We start from the raw sequence: 17790 nt of genomic DNA on the forward strand, positions 1-17790 counted from the left end.
CTCTTAGATCTTCAGGAGCCACCTTATCTAAAATTTCCACTCTCTTAACATCCTTACTGCCTTCTCTCCATGGTTTTCTTCTAGCCCTTTCCACTTTTTAGTATGCAATGTATTTTTTATATATTTTACCTCTGTGTGCACACTATTGTCAGGTATATGTCATTTATGAAAAGCCAGGTTTCTTTAAGACTATTTTGTGTCCTGGTCTAAGTGGAATGCATTCCGAGTGTCAGCAGTTTCCTTCCTTTTCAGAGGGTTACAAAGCAGTGCTGTGTTTCAGGGCTACAGTGATAAATTGAAACAATAGCTGCAGAATCTGAGAAGTGTCTTGAATGGAAGAAGGAGTTCATTGTTGCGCTTTTTGACCTTGGATTCCATTTGAAATAACATGAGAAAGACATTTTAGTGTTCTAGTTGACCCCAGATATTTGCTGAGTTTGGTCAGTCTTTAAAGATCTTATTTTTAGCCACTTAACTGCATTAAATCTAACTTTCCAGATTTTTCTGAAGAGTTGTCTTGGCTTTCTTGGTCATAGTCAGTATGGAGTGAAAGAGCAGGGTGGGGGAAGGGGTTCTGTGGGCTCCCTGGCCCCCTGGAGACGTTCTGAAATGCAGGGAGACTTCCTCTCACTCTTTGTTCTTCTTGCCCTCAATGGCTGTGTTCAAAGCCATGAATACTTTCATTGCAGTTAATTGTGCCACCTCCCCCACCCCACAGATGAATGCCCCAGACATGCAGACTCACAGCCTTGCAGGCGGAAAGGCTGCCCTCAGGCTCCAGGCACCAACAGAAGGGGAACGTCAATACATACGTGACCTTTCCGAATAAACGAGGACATATTGGCTTCTATTTCTAGTGATTTTTAACCTGGAATTCCATATCCGGAATTAGAAGAGATCAGTAGTACATCTCATTAGTCTTGGGCATCAGCCAAAAAGCTCTTGGGAATATTTTTATTAAAAAAAAACAAAAAACAAAAAAAAAACATTCAAACATAGAAATGATTTTCTGTTCCACAGCTGGATTTGAGATTGTTACTCCTTGTCTTTCCGAACCAGATCCTCTGTCGTTTGGATTAAGAGTTTCCAGCTCCTTTGAGGGCGTGGGGTAGCTGGTGGGAGCTGTCTTCTCTTCCTCTTCTCTCGGGTGTGTTGGGCTCTTCAAATGCCTGCCTTCCATTTTCTTAGAGAGATGGATCAAAGCTTCTGGCAACAATGAAGTGGTCAGAAAGTAATGAACATTAGGGATCCTAACACTGGTATCATTTTTAATGGCAGCACATAATTATTTAAGAACTCATGAGTATTATAGGCTGTCACATTTTTGTTCTGTAAATTTTTTATGGTGTGAGCATTTTTTCTAAAAAATAGAAAGTGCTTAATATTTAGAATATAGGAATATCACTCCCTCTCCCTACACATACATTCACACAAGTATGTTGAATTGTATTGCTTTCAGGTGTTCAACAAACAATTCAACATGCTTGTTTTAGTTAACCTATATAATGTATGCATATATATTATATACGTGAATATATGTAAATATTTACACTTTATATATGTTTCTGAAAAAGGAAAAGAAAATTCATTGGAGAAATAAACATGGTTATCAATTGGAAACATTTAGTCTGCAGTAATAGGGATCTCCTAGGTAAAATAAGACACAACTGATGAAAACCTTGGCCATGAAGAAGTCCAGTCACTAATGTCCACTCACCATCTGTTCACGCACAGTGAGTTTATTGGGGATCTACTAAGCATGTGGTACCTGACGGCCACTGAGGTGTGAAAACGGTTTCTCCCCTGTGAGTCTCGGGTCAGCCTGAGACTGAGCTCCAGCACAGCGTAGCAAGCACAGCCACCAAATGACACGGGGAACCTGAAGAACTGCATTTAGGTTGACACAAGACTGTCTCTTCCTGAGCATTGACTATTTAATTTATGTCATTGCCTTTGTTTAAAAACTCAAGTTCTGCCTCAAACAAGAACTTCAGACGTCTTTGGGTGTTGTTATTCTAGAGTGTCCCAATTTGCTTTATAATTGTGGGGAGTCACAGCATTAGCTAAAATGTTGCTAGTGTGAATCTGAAGAGGAAAAATCCTGGTCTCTGGCATATTCCTGAAAAGGGCTGAGATGAGGCTCAATAGAAGTGTTTTTCTGTAACCCTGATCTCTTCAGCAGGGGCAGTGTGGTAAGAGTGGAAGGAACCTGGCAGGTGGCCACGTGCCACCATAGGATGTGGCTGTGAGACAAGAAAGCGGCTTCATCAAGTAGAACAGTAAAAGAGGCCATTAAAGCGTGCTGCCCAGGCCCTGCTGAGGACGGGTTCTAAAACCTGAATTGTTTTGTTTTCACATGCATCATAGTAACAAAAGTCTATCAATAAAATTCATATTGAAGTTGATGGCCTAGAAACAGAAGATATGCTACCTCAGAGAGCTCTAGACTTTTAGGATATGCTTCTAAATTTCCCTCGTTTTTAATTATATTGCTCTGGATTTTTTTTTTTTTTCAAAACCCTTTGGAACATTGGGAATGAATGTTGAAGTTCATAATTCTTGCATTTCTTAATATTAATTAAATTTATAAGTTGCAAAATATAATAAAAACACCCAGGGGAATTCTCACCCTTGAATTTTATGTTACTTTATTGGAATATTTGAGTAATAAAATGTCTGAGTAATGTTTAATTTTGATTAAATTTGACATTTACTGTTTTTTTTTTATATATTCACACAATATTATGTGACTGAGATTCATGAAAACAGTCAATCATTTTTCATTGCCAAATAATAGTTATTTCACTAAATGGACTAGTTTTCCTTTCTCCTGTGATTGATATTTGGGACGGTTCGTTTTGGAGAAAACACATTGGTCATGAATGCTTCTATGTGTACTTCCTAAACATGTAGGAATTCCTCTAGGTATGTGCATAAAAGAAAATTTCTGGATGATATGGTATAATCATGTTTAACTTGCTAAGTTTTTTCAAAGAAATTATATCCATTTATAAACTCATCCCCAAGGTATAACAATTCCCAATTGCCCAATACTTTATATTGTCAAATTTTGGTTTTTTTTTTTTTTCCAATCTTCTTTGGGAGAACACAGAAATATTTTAATATAAAATAAGTAGATGATAGCCCAAACTGGGAATTTATAGGTTGGATTTTTTTGAAAACACCTTTTATTTTAATATGTAATTCTTGGAAAAAATTTTCAAACAAAATGAAAACAACTTCATGATGCATCATGGGAAACTTTTAAAAGCTATAATAGATTTGCAGATACTATGAAATTTTACTAAATTCATTTTATGCTTCTATTAGCAATGGAAAAATACAGTGAAAACATGGATAAAATTGTTATTTTATAAAAGTTAATTTTTAGTGGTAGTTTTGTAAACTTATTGAGTACAGTCTGAGCAGCCTGAATAGGAGATGGTAAATGACACAGTGTGAACAACTGCTGATTCTGTGTACCACCAGGAAGGGGGTATAGCTTGTGCTAAAGAGTCAAATTCATCCCACTTTGTATGGAGAATAGTGCAAAAATAATGCATAATACTTGAAATGCTTTAAATTTCTAGTCCTTTGTATCCTCATAAATCTGTGTCTTTGAGGCTGTTCGTCTTGCATAGGCACGTTGGCACGCTGATGAACTAGGAATAAAGATGGCTTCTAAGAGCAGAATAGAAAGTCGCCACTCAGAGGAGAAGCTGTGTGGGGCCTCCGCGGCCTTTCATAGAAATATCTCAGGACGTTTACTGTTTCAAAATTTTACCCTGAGGAGAGAGACTTTCTGTCCTATCAATATTTATTTGCACCCTTTATATAAAATGCTTTGCATTTCCACCTGAAGTAATTCAGTTTTTTTAAATTAAAAAGTCTGTGCAAAGGCTTGAATTCTAATATAAAAATGTTAAGTATCTGAAAACAGAGGTTCCAGGCTTATATTAGAGTTCAGATATAACACCTGTATCTGTAAATTAGAATTCAGAAAGAAATACAAAGAATAAAGGTATGTTGCAGTCACTAAAATCATATCCCTCCCTGTGGGGAATATGTTCCAAGACCCTCACTGATGCCCAAAATTATGGATAGCATCAAACTCTATATATAGTTTTATCCTGTTCATAAACTTTATAAATTAGACCTAGTAAGAGATTAATGATAACAACTAGTAATAGAACAATTCTCACAATGTAATAAAAATAATTTAAAATAACTTATTTTTGGAATTTTCTATTTTGTATTTTCAGACCTTGGTTAGCTGTGGAGAACTGAAACCACAGAAAACATGGATTTGGGGGACAATTGTACTGACATTTATCTCCAGATATATTGAGAAGGTCCCTTCTCAAAAATGTGCTCTGCATGTTTGAGACTGTCCCTCTCTCAAGAAACTTTGAACTTTTAGTCAAAATATAATCTTACATACTTTTGAAATTATTATGCTTAAAACAGAGTAAGGATTTTTCCATGTATTCATTAAAAAAAAAAAAAAAGTGATGTTTCCAAAATAGGCTCACCAGGTCACAGTCCCCATGATCCTGGTCACCTTACCAAGGCAGAGAGATGAGCAATATAGTTTTCCTGTAATCTCATGTCCCTGGAAACCACTCCATAAATTGAGGCCAAAGCAGGTTTCTTTTATTAGTTTGCAAGATAACTGTGTAAGCCATTGACTTTATAGTTGTGGGAATTTTGCCTCCTAAAAGCAATCTAAATGGCAATAGCACAAAAAATCAGCTTATTTTAATGGCAAAAAAGTATCGTCTGACTTTTATGGTTTGATATACAAATAAAATTATAAAATCCTTTGACATCTAAACTCGATCCCCTGCTGATGGTTCTCCCACTGAGGGCTCAACTTGACTGTGATGTCCACGCCACAGCTACAGGCTTGGCTGAGTACCCTACTTACTAAAATTTGTATTAAATTTATTCTTCAGCAAATAACGATGACAAAGAGGTTTTTCTGGGTAGATATTTTTACCTTCCAAACACTGTCAAAACTGCAAACAATAAAAACCCAGATGGCTCAGGATACTCCACTGCAAACACCAGTGCAAACACCAGTGCAATCCTGTCCAAAAGCAAGTGAGCTGGCAGCGTGGAATTTGGGATTAAGGAGCCCTGTGCCAGTTTACGCCATTCCATGTGAGCAACAATAATAGCATGCAAGGGTCACTGAAGGTCTTCACTGTCCTGGAAGATACCAGTGAGTACTTTCTAACACTGAAGGCCCTTCTCAGACTTCTGATTTTTATCAAGGTCAGACTTTAAAAATTATTTGTGGATTTTTTTGCTGAGATTCCTTCAGATGCAGATATGATATAGTCTCTCTAGGCTGGTAAACTAAAAACAAAAATTGTACCGCTGAATTTTGTATACTAATGTGTTACTACTACTCATTTGGACATGATCAGTGAATGAGTATTTTATCTAAATGTTCCTAGACTAATCAATGGCCAAGATTTAGAAAACTATGACTAGAAAAGTAGAAACCGATTTTTCAAACAATTTCCCCCACTTAAAATTAAACTTCAATACCAAAGGGTACTACTACATTGAGGTAGTAAACCTGATATTTGAGTGTGCAGTATTTTTAATTTTTTAAACTTTAGAGATTTTGGGTTGGTGGTGTTTTGCCATGCTCATAGCCAGATGGCTAAATAGCGTTCCACGACTTCTCTGAAACACAACCATCATATCGACAAGACCTAGGAATTAATGTTTTTCAAATTCCAAGTTTATCACTTAAAAGCTTTATTCACAGACGAAATCCATGAACTCAGAGGTTCTGTAGCATGTAGTAGGTTTTCAAAGACTTTAGAGCTAATATCACTTTTTTTTTTTAATTGGCATCAGAATTTTTTCTGGAAAAATTTTCCTAAAGGAAAATACTTTGGTCCAACTAAATGCAAATTGTAGAAGGAATGGGCAAAATAAAAGCAAGTGCTGAATTGTTACATTTGACAAAATGCAAAGAATTTAGTTTAAGATTAAAAGAAGGAACGCAGCACTTTCTAAAAAGGATGATGTGTACACGAAGGTCCCAAATACCAGTAAAGCTATAGACATTCATGGTTGGTAATGGCTGAAGAAGTTTAAGCATAGTTACTTTAATATTAAAATTTAACGTGCTTAATATACTTAATGTACTACTAAATTTTAATTTATGCTTTGGAGCTATAACTCCCTCTTTCTCCATAAGCCTTCAGTGGATGTTTCCTATAAACAGTGGTTTTGCCTCCATTTCCCTGCCCCTGGTCCCCGCCATAGACGTCAAGAACAAGAGTAGTGGGATCATGCACCTGGGTGGCGTGGTGCTGGAGGGGAGAACGCTGCAGACTGACAGCATTTCTTCTTAAAAAACAATCTCCACAAGCTGTAGCTCAGCACCAGAGGCGGCCAAGGAACTTGCAGTAGTGAGATGAGTAAAGGCTGGGACAGACCTCCTGTCCTCTGTGCTTTCAACCAGCAAAGAAACCTTCAGGCCTTGGACAGAAGGGAGTTAATATCAGCTACTCCTGTGCATCTTCTGTGGCTGGACTAGCTGGGCTGGCCACCTGTCTGGTTCCACTGCCAACGCCCCTCCCCGCATTCCACTGCCCACAGCTGCAGCCCTTGCCCACTGTGGGTGCTGCGCTGCCCTAGGAGCTGACCTTCAGGAGGTCAGAAGAGGGATGTGTCCTGAGGTCAGCTATGTGCAAAGGAGGGTCTCCAAAGGGAGACCCTCAGTGGGGCTTCCTCGCAGGCTGGCTTCTTTCTTCCTGGCCATCGCCTTGAGATGGGTCCTCTCCTTGTTTAGAATCAGGAGGTCTCAAAGGAGTATCGGGGAAACGCTTTGCCAAGATCTGCACAGCTGACTCGGACAGTTGCTTCTTTCTCATGGAAGCTGACCGTCAAGGTTCTGCACTCCAGGTGTGTGACTCTCCAACTCGGGGGACAAGGAAGCTCTCGTGTACCCAGTGAGAATGTGTGGGTCCACTGGTGAACACTGGGGAGGATGCCCATGGCTCACTTGTCTCCCTCCACAGTGGGCGGGAAGTCCCACCATGCAGGCCGAAGGGGCCATGAAATCCGTGCGCTCTCGTCTCTGGGAAGCTGGGAGAGACTGAGGAGGAGACTCAGGGTGACGCTGCCTCAGTCTCAAGCCTGCACTCAGGGGGTGCCCTTCGCAACTCATCTGTGGGGCACGCTTGCCAGGTGGTCTTGTGTCTTCTGTCCCCGCCCACTCCCCCTTCCTGCTCCTTGTCAACCTCATGTCCCCCAGAGGCTGACCTGGCTGGCAATATCAAGTTTTTCCTTTCCCTGGCTTCTGGGACCCCCAATGGGGGGTCCTGGCCGAAGATCCAACAGAAGCAGACACCGAGTTCAAGGTGTTGGTCACTTTGTCCTGCAGGGCTGCCCTTCTCCCCTCCAGAGGTCCCTCTATGCGGCTCTGTCCTTCAGAATTTGTACCTAGAGACGGCACTCTTCTGCAGTCAGCACATGGGAGCTCCATTCTTATGCCCTGTCCACACATTCCTAAATAGTGCCTTTATTTGACCTCATCTAAATAACTTTAAATGCCTTCTGATTCCATGGCTGCTAACCAGAGAGGTGGCGTGAGGGAGGTAGACCTGGTTCAGAGAGGGAAGCCTGTTTAAGTCTTTTGTTCTAATGTTCATTCTCTTAATTTAACCTCACTTACAACAAAGTTGATAAGAGATCTCATTTCTATTACATGTCTGGTTTCAGGGTTGGTTCAGGAATCAGGAGGAGAAGGGTGGATGGTTATGGATATGACCCCACACAGCTCCAGTGCATTGGTGGAGCCCTGGAGTTTGGGGCCAGCAGCTCACAGGGAGATTGTGGCTTCCACTGGGGCCAGGGTAAGAGCATTGAAAGTCAGGTGCGCTCCTGGTGATGTGCAGGTCATCTGGCTGCTTTCCCTTACAGCAGCTCAGGTTGCACTGGTACAACTGTGTATCCTTTCCTAAGTTGTCATAATCCTCTGTGAGATACCTTGTCCTTTGTGCATAGGCAGCTCTGGTTAACCTTGAACTTCACAGATGTGTGTGGCCCAACAAGGCTGAGATCACAGTAAAGCCTCAATTCAAAATGGGAAGCATCTGAGCACCTGGGCTCTGGGGCGCTGGTGGGTAGGGTGCTTCTCGTTCTTCCACTACTTGGGACTCTAGAGATCAAAACCCGCTACAATACTGACTGTTCAGAACACTAAGTGTTCCTGAGTGTTGGGAACCAGAAGTCTAGCTTGTCCAGGTTTTTAATTCCTAGACCACATGAAGGTCCAGGAGAAGGGATCTGGGCTCCCTTGGTCACCTGGCTGGTCCCTACACTCTCCCAATCTGGGCCAGACACTTACTGATTTATTAGTCATGTAATCTATGATCCACGGTTTTTGATGTTGGAGGATCTGATTACGGTCTCACTCATGAACAAGGGGTTCATCTTATGATTGAATAAGGAAGGGAGAGACATCTTGCTATACAGCAAATATTTTGGCGGGAGACGGAAGTACAGCAAGAAAACATTAATTCAAGGCCAAAAAATTACTGAAAAAGGTTTGAAGCTGCAGGAATCAGTTTGGAGCAAAAAATGAATTGGTTATGAACAATGTGTTTTGACTACTGTCAGAAGAGGAGAAATGAACAAATATTTAAAAACTTGATTTCATTAAAAGGACTTTTTTTTTAATTGAACGCGTACTATGCTAAAGCTTTGGATCAAGAGTCATCAAGGTCATAGCTTCTGTCCTCTCAGGCCTTGTGTTCTAGTGAGACAGGTGACACATACACACGGTAACTTAAATTTAGACACTTAAATTGATACTAATGTGGTTAAATAGGAAAGGGTGAAAGCCAAGTGAGAATCCTGTGCTGACTCTGGCACAAGGTGTCTCGAAAGAAAAGAAAAAACCTCTCTTGGAATATGGCCTTTGAGGACAGACTTGGATGAAGCCAGAAAGCTAGGCCTTACAATTATTTTCAGAAACCTGATTCAGAGAAGGAAACGGCAACTGCAGAAATCCTGCGATAGCGATGAACTCCGTGTGCCCAAGGTACAGAGAGGAGCCAGTGTGAGCAGCTATGAGTGTGTGGAGGGTCATTGGATCAGCAGTGAGCAGCCAGGTAAGGCTTCCTACGCAGTCTCAGTCCTGCCCACGCTGCGTCTGCTGCTGGAGTGGATGCTGAGGCCCATCCCCTCCCGCCGACTTGCTACCCCCCAGGCCTGGCACTGTGCCAGCCATAGTGAGCCAATGAGCTACGAAGGTCCCAGGAGTCAAACCCCACTATCACTGAAGCCCCCAAACAGCCTGCCATGGTCCCACCTGGAAACATAGCCTCTGGCTGTGTCGTTACAGTCTCCAAAGGATACTTTCATTTTTCTCAAAATTTCCTGGTTGAACTGAAAAGGGAAATAAAGTGGGTATTCTCCAACTCAGACCCAGTGGGAACTGGGTGCTGAAGTCAGGGAGACCAAGAGCAGCCCATCTGCTTTGTGGCTTTTGAACCTGGAATGAGGGAAGTCCGCTCAACCTGTGGCTGTGTTAGAGTCTTGCATGTCCCCCTTGGATTACATGGACCAGCCCAGACCCTCAGGCCAGGCTCCTCAGTCCCCACCATACCTCATGGGCTCACTGCATGGAAGAACAGGTGTGCGAGCATCTGGCACCGCCCAGGGAGAACCCAGGAGCGGAGGCTCTGCAGATCCCAGACCCCAGCAGATCAATTCCCTCTCTATTGGACAGGAGTGAAAAGAGGGGAGAGGTGGGCTGAGTCGCAGAATCCTCCATGGACATCTCGGACATGGAGCAGTGGCCCTACCAGACTAACCAGTGGATAGTCTTTGATTTGATCAAATTATCTTAGATAATTATAAACCCAAATTAAGGTTAGAGCCGTAATTATGTCTCTTACATATGTCGTTATTACCGGGTGTCTATTTCTTTCAAAGAAAGCACTCTGTCACTCTAGTTGATAGTAGTCTTTCATAAGATGCCAAATAGATGCGTGAAGCACTTACTGTGAAAGTAATTGCTCAGTGAAACGATAGGTCCATCTAGAAACCCCTGTTACCCCCGGAAGGTCCTGTTTTTACCATTAACACCTTATCAGCTTGTGCTGTAAGTGGCTTAGCGGAAGTCCAGCATCACTGTGTGTGTCGTGGTAGTGTTTTATAAATGAGGACAGTAACTAAGACAGTTTAACTGATGCGGAAGGACAGACATCTCTAAATGCAGAAGGACCAGTGTGTGTGCAGACATGCATGCTGGCAGCAGTGTGGGAATGTGGGCCGTCTTTGTTCTGAATGGTCTGAAATCGTGTATCTATATTTAAACACGTTCCTCTCCCTGCAGATAAAATTGTCCCCGAGATGTTCTTAAATTAGAACAGAAGCAGATGGAGTGGGCTGGCTGTCCTCTCAACCTGCTGACGTGGGAATCGGCCTCGGAGGTTTTTTCCTCTACATGGAAGCATATATAGTCTGCCATTAAATGTGCCCCGAGACGCTGCTGTCCCGAATGCGTGCCCAGCGAGTCCGCAGCAGAGCATTTCCGGCACCTCTGACTCACGGGATCACTCACCTTGGGAGGAATGAGAGTGATGGCTGCCAGGTGCCGGAGCTGTCATCGGCTCACCCTTGGAGGGTCCCCACGAACAGTAATCCCTGGCACATCTCGTGCAGCGGGAGCCAGGCTGTCAGGAGGAATGACATAGGACAATTCTCCCCTTCACCGAAAGCCTGGGAAACCGATTTCAGAGGAACCGAGCAAGGGGAGGGAAGCACGCAGGGCGCCCGCGGTGCCTGTGACGCCCTGGGTCCAGCGCCCTCTCCCTTTCCTGGAGCGCGGAGCTCTGGCTTGGAAGGAGCGGCCCTCCCACTGGCAGCCAGGCGCTGCTTAATTGCAGACCATGTAATTTCGTATGGAGATTCAATTTTTCTAATTGGTGCTAGAGATGATTGCTAATGAGGCACAACTCAAGTAAAAGCCCCAGATAATTTATATAGCAGACCCTGCATCTCAGCAGCGAGATGGTGCACACCCAGCTCCCCGAAAACTGGCTGCTTAATTCCTTTTCCTCTTGTTGGAAACAAGATTTCAGACATACCCAAAGTAATAAAATAACAAATGCTCATTTAATCATGCTCTCCAAATTTACTACATTGATATTTTGCCATGTCCTCATGGGGTATGCTTTTAATAAAATGTCAGATAAAAGTTGAGTCCCTTTCTCCCCTTCCTTGATCCCCCTGTCTCCTGAATATAGTCATTGCCCTCAAGTTGGTATCATTGCTCTCATGTTTCTGTTTGTATTATGCATGTTAGATATTAACAAACATTAACAACATTGCCTTTTTGTTTTAAAAAAAAATTCCATACATTTTTCACACTATTTTGAAATTTGCTTTCATTTATGCCGTTTTTAAAAATGCATCCTAGCTGGTCGGTGTCATTCTAATTTATTTTAGTTGCTATATAATATGACTGTAATACAAGTCATTCATTTTCTTAATTAGGAACACTAAGTTTTTTTCCTTATTACAAAAGATGCAGAATGAAGATTCACACATAACTGCTTGTACAGATGTGTGAGAGTTTCTCTAGGTCATAAAACTGGAGGTGGAATTATTCCATTACACTTCAGCCCCTTCAGATTTACCAGATAGTGTGAAACTGTTCTCCAAATACTTTCACTAGTTTATACCCCCAAGGATTGAAAAGTTGCTGGTAAGTTGTATTCTCAAATTTAATTTTTCATACAACAGTCCCCCCTTGATCCTGGGGGACATAGTTTAAGAAGCCCAGTGCATATCTGAAAGCATGGGTAGTACCAACCCCTACGTGTACTACTTATATATACTACACACATACACACACCTGAGTATGCCTATGGTAGTTGAATTTATGAATTAGACATAGTAAGATTAACAATAAAAATATTATAGAATGGTTATAACAATGTACTGTAATTCTGTTGTCATGAAATTTTTATACAATGCTTAATCTTGTGTTTTGTGGCAATTACTAAATGAAATGAACAAAGGCACTTCGATACTGTCAATCTGAGAACCTAAATGACCACGAAGAGAAACGGAGTGTGGGGATACTGACTAACAGGGCGAGGTAGGGAGGGTGGCGCGATTCATTATGCTACTCACAATGATGTGCAATTTAAAACCTACCAAGTGTTTACTGTTGGAATTTTCTATTTAATATTTTCAGGTTGCACTTGACCACGCATAACTTAAACCAGAAATTGAAACTGTGGGTAAGATAGGATTTGATTGGTGATTGTACTGGGGATCAAGCCCAGAGGCCCTTTATCGCTGAATTTCGGTTCTAGTTCTTTTTATTCTTTTATTTGGAGGCAGAGTCTAAGTTGCCCCAGCTGGCCTTGAACTTGAGATCCTCATGCCTCAGCCTCCTGAATCACTGGCTCACCTCTGAGCCTTGCTATAAGGTAGGCTTTGATGGGATTAAAATGCTATTTCATTGTGACTTTGATGTGCACGACTTATTAGTGTTTGGGGTAAGCATTTAAGTACTTTTTTTTTTCATGACTATTAGCTATTCCCAAAATTATCTAATTTTTGCTGGACCCAGATCCAGCTGCTTTCCATGTGAAACCAGGACCTGGGAGATGAGAGTTAGTGGTGGGAGGTAGGTTTATTTGAGGGCTATAAGAAGGTGGGGGGGATCCCATCTTGTTAGGTAGGAGTTCAGGGATGCCAAGAAGGTAGAGGGCAGGGTCTAAGGATGCTGCTGGAGCACAAGACGTATTCTAATTAGGTTTTCTAAGGGAACTAATGGAATAATTCAACTGTATTCTAATCTGGTATCATAAGGTAACCAATGAGAGCAAATGGCATAGAGTCTTCAATCCCACTCTTACAGAAAAGAGAACATCTCACTGCTCAGCGTATAAGACTCTGATTTCCAGATATCAGGGCCTTGAGTCTCTCTCTTGCTTAGCCCACTTCTACCTTATATAGTGCTACCCTCACCACCGCTTTCAATGAATCTGTACTTGTGTGTGTTTCTCAATTCTTTGGGAGATGAAAATCCAATCTTCAAAGTGCAACTTCAGGGACCTCAGGCAGGTATATGGATTTTTACAGGGATGGAAAGGAGGAGGAGTAGAATAATAGGCAGAAAGGCTATGTGATGAGCAGTGCCCTCCAACCCCTGCCTGGCCCCCAGCCACAGCATTCTCAGTGGCCTTGACCTCCTGGGGCTAGTGTCAAATGTGTTACTTTTCTGCAAGTTCATTATCCAACTATTTCCATGCTTTGTGCTAGTTTATGCATAGACTTAAGGAGAGGCATTCTGCTGTTATCTGAAAGTCACCAGATGTTCTGGGTTCTGTGAATCTAAAGAAAAATTTGACAGTTAATGCCTTAATCATTAAGCTTTGGCTTTTCTTTAGAATTTAGAATGCCAGGCAAAGGGATGGGAAGCAACTCTTCAAAGACGATGTCCAAGGCAGAAGCCACTGTTACGTTTTCGGTTAAATTATTGACCAAATTTCATTGGTTTGGAGGAATTGTTCAGATATTACCTATACTAGTCCTTTGGTCACTTTTGTCCTAAGGAACACTGATAGTACGCAAATATAGAGTAAGTCAAATGAGAATGACTTTCACTGGGCCCCACCAAAGACTCACACTGAAAGTAGACCCTGGTGAATTAGGACTCAAGTCTACTCATCCACTACACCAGCATATCTCCACTGCACAGTGGGTTTTCACCCTACAATCAGTTCTTACAAGATTATTTTTACGTTAGATAAAGTTTAAGGAGGTAATTGTTCCCATAATTACAATTTGGGCTGGAAAGTGGAAATACAGAGTACCTGTCTTTCAAGTTGAAGTGAACATTCAGGTCTTTAAGAATTGTGACAAAAGCTTCCCATGCATTAAGGTATATGCTATGTGTGTTTGACTTTGATCTTGTTTACTAATTTGTATTAAGCCAATAAATTGCCCCCCCACCCCCCACATTTGGAACGTGCTACGTAATTTGCAGGGCTCAGTGGAAAATAAGAATGCAGACCTCCATTTCAAAATGATAAGGATTTCAGAAGAGTCCCAGTAGAGCAGTAAAACAGGACTGGGATCAATATGACCCACAGGCCGCACAAATACGAAACTGCCCTGCCTGCATTAATGTCTAGTTATATTTTCTGTACCCTTGTCATATTGCAGCTGGCTGTCATGTGAAATACATGTATACATTACTCTTTTTATTATAGAATTTGCTTTTATATGTATATTTTTTTAAGAGAGGAGAGAGATTGAGAGAATTTTTTAATATTTTTCAGTTCTCGGCAGACACAACATCTTTGTATGGGGTGCTGAGGATTGAACCTGGACCGCACGCATGCCAGGTGAGCGCGCTACTGCTTGAGCCACATCCCCAGCCCCGCTTTTATATTTAAAAATGTAAGAAACGATCTTTTATTTTGAATGTTATTTTCAACAATTATTAGAAATTAACAAAATGCATATATTATTTAGGGAGTCCTTAAATGTTGTGAAAATAAACAGAAAACCAGCGTGGAATACTGATATAAAGTTCGCATTTAAAAAAGTGCTAATGTGATAATGATGATATAGTTTTGGCAAAACTCACCCAAAGATTCTATTGAATTCTCACTGTGGCACTGCTGAGGCTGAGCAGCCAGATGTTTTCACTAAAGGGGAGGCGGAGTGGAATGATAGTGTTGGGACTGAAATTGGTGAGATGCTGATGTTGGCAGGTTGGGGATGCTACAGGTATTAGGAGGAAGTCTAGACGGAGGAGGTCGACAGACAGCTCTTATTGATTACTTCCTGTATACCAGACCTCAGAAGTTGGGAATGCAGCTGAGAACAAGGCGAAGAATTGATTGTAATAGACAGCTCTATAGCGTAGACAGCTCAGAATGCAGACAGGGAGCAGAAACATTCTGTATTACTTGACACTTTTTTTTTTTTAAGTCATAAAGGGAAGGGAAGAGAGCAGAGGCTCAGTATGTTAAAGAGGCATAAAACTGGCAAGGGGAGTTAGTCATAGAGTATCTTGGAGCTTGCTGATGATCAAAGATCTAAGCTCCTGATCAAACTGTTGTAAGGACTGACCTGTGCTAACTCCAGATTTCCTTAATTATTGCCTGAAATTCAGCCTGTGCAAAACGCTTTGCAAAATTTCTACCTGAAAATTAGAACAAGCATGTTAAGATACAGTGAAGCATTAGTTATAAGTATTATTGGTTTATCATTTTGTTTTGAGAGAGATAATGATTTCCACTTTATATATCTAAATTCCATTTTAATTCTGAGTAGTTTGAACAGAAGTAGTTTTCAAATGCTTAGCACATTACCTAACTTTGGAATTGGAGTACTTGAATAACGTACATGTAGGAGATTGGAATATTACACCCCCAAGACATGTCTCTTTGGCAGAAGGGGTATTTTGAACAGCTAGAAAAACCACAGACACAGGAAAGGCTCTAAAAGCAGAAAAGGAGTTTCCTTTTTGTAAATACTGGAAATTTACATCTACAAAGGAAGCTTCTCTGTAGGAAGCCTGTTTCCTTCCCTGTACTAGGAAGAGGGGGAGATTCTTGAATGGAGAAGTCACCAGCTGAAATCTGAGGGACAAACATCATCCTTGATCACTGTGCTTTCCCTGGACTCTTTCCTGCCCCAGGCTTTTCTTTTTCCTGCTTCAGTTTGCAGATGTGAGATAAGCTAGAGTTCTAGGCCGGTTCTGAGAGGTAATAGCCCCTTCTGCCCCGTGATGGGCGGAATCACAGGCTCTGGGGCAGGATCCCTGGTGTGTCCTCTTTGCTAGCCAAGCAGTGAGACATAAAGAGACCATATAACAAATTATTTATGTGTAACTTAGTAGTATGTGTAATATGTAAGCTATTAAAATATATAGGCCATTTAATGCACACTGTATTATATAAAATTCTGCAAATGGTTGAAATATTCTTCTGCGTCTTGCAACTAGGTGAATACCACATACGTTTTTCTGTTAAAAATCCTTAAGAGAATTCCGATACTCTATCCGGGACATCACCCTTACCTACCTTGGGAATCACACCAAATTCTTAGAAAGCTGGATCTGCAGGACGTGGAGCAACAGCGTGGCCCATTCTTCTGAAGGGCTTCACCTGACCTTCCAGTTTGGAATTTGAAGGTAACACACTTCTCACAAATCTTATTGGACTCTAATTGTGCTATTACTTGCCAGTTGACCTATATTAAATGGGTCTGTCTTTGCCAAAAGGCCCTAAAATTAGTTCAGTTTGCAATATAGCAAACATTTTGTTGTGCCTTTGCTGGAGGCCCCTTCCCTGTGGTGGCTCCAGCAAGCACCTCTCATACCTCCTGAATCTCTGGACCAGCACAACACAAGTTGCTCTTGTGCTTCTGATATGAGAAACATGCTTCTGATAAAAGAAATCCCCTTCCTCCATTTCATGATATATGCTGGGAGAATGATCTCTGCTGGCCCAAACTGGGCTCTCTTGGACATGCTGCTCTCTCAGCCCATGACTTTCCATGTTCAGCAGCTCACTACCCTAGGTCACAGGAGCAGCACACCCAGAGGTTTGGCATGGCGGGCGAGGTCTCCAGCTGCAGGACAGACTTGGCTAGATGCCATGGTGCTAAAGACAGGCAACCCTCTCCCAAAGCCTTTGACTTGGTGAAGCTCCTGCAATCAACTCTGAATAGCAAAGGGAATTTTCAGACTTTACAGACTTCATCACCACCCTCATTCCTGACGAAGTTGCTGAACTTCTTAACTAGAATGTCCTCAATAAAGGACAGGACTCACCTTACAGCACAATTGGACCCGCTGGCAGGCATATTGACCAGTCATAACTGGTCCAAAATTGGCTCCATCTGCAAGTGTTTAAAGACTGTCACCATTTCCAGTGGCCTTGCTGTCTGGTACAAGGAAGGCAACAATGATGAGTCACCCAGCTTTCCTCTTTGGAGTACAAAAATTGGGTTTCTCTTGCCTGATGGATACACAAAACAAATCAAATTTGCATCTGTTTCTAAAACTGTTTGACCTATCCAAAAGCTCAGTCCTTGTCCTTGATGCCGAGTTAATAATGGAGACAAGGTCTTGAGAAAAAGGAAAAAAAAAAAAAGTTTATTGCTTTGCTAGCAAGGGAGAAGCACAGGGGACTCCTGTCTCAAAAGCTGCAATTCTGCCCACTGTCCCAAAGGCTGCGATTCTGCCCATCCACAGGAAAAGGAGGCTTTTATAGAGGTGATCCAGAGAAAAATGAGATTAGGCAGGAGCCATCAGGAAGGGGTTTGCTTTGTAGTCCATGTATGGCCCCTTACATTTATCGCCAGTGGTGCTAAAGATGAGCAGATTAGTAGCAGGTCCCTTGTATGGGTGACAGTAGATGACAGACCTGGCTTTAGGTTGCAGTCTGAGACCTAAAATACGATGTACTGGCCCTCCTAGAACATATTCCCTACTGACTGAGTTTGGGATCCCGGGGACATGGTTGAGGTCAATACTGCAGGGTGGTTTCTTCCTGCTGTTAATGAAACACTGAGTGGAACTGAATGGACCTGGTGCAGCCTTTCCCAGCTAAATGGCTCAGAGTAGCCCATGGAGTCCTAGGATCATGGGAAACTTTGCTGCAAGTCGAAGCAAAGCAGGACAGTGGAGTGGTTGTCGGGAGATAGCTTCCGAGTCCTGCTGCCTGTGCCTCCTCTGTACTTGGGCCCTTTCTCAGGGTCATGTTGCTCAAGAGG

At 42.0% G+C, this 17790-nt stretch overlaps 1 long non-coding RNA gene across 1 annotated transcript; it reads left to right on the top strand.

The window, feature by feature from the left end:
- The first annotated feature begins 12318 nt into the window (after window positions 1-12318).
- LOC131424836 (uncharacterized) lies at window positions 12319-16768 on the top strand. The gene is made up of 3 exons (XR_009228405.1): window positions 12319-12479; window positions 14340-14405; window positions 16016-16768. It is a non-coding gene; the product is annotated as an uncharacterized LOC131424836 (long non-coding RNA).
- The last annotated feature ends 1022 nt before the right edge of the window (window positions 16769-17790 follow it).

The sequence above is a fragment of the Marmota monax genome, unplaced genomic scaffold, assembly GCF_021218885.2.
Source record: "Marmota monax isolate L192 unplaced genomic scaffold, Marmota_monax_Labrador192_F-V1.1 WCK01_AAM20220418_F8-fsc00329, whole genome shotgun sequence".
NCBI lineage: Eukaryota > Metazoa > Chordata > Mammalia > Rodentia > Sciuridae > Marmota > Marmota monax.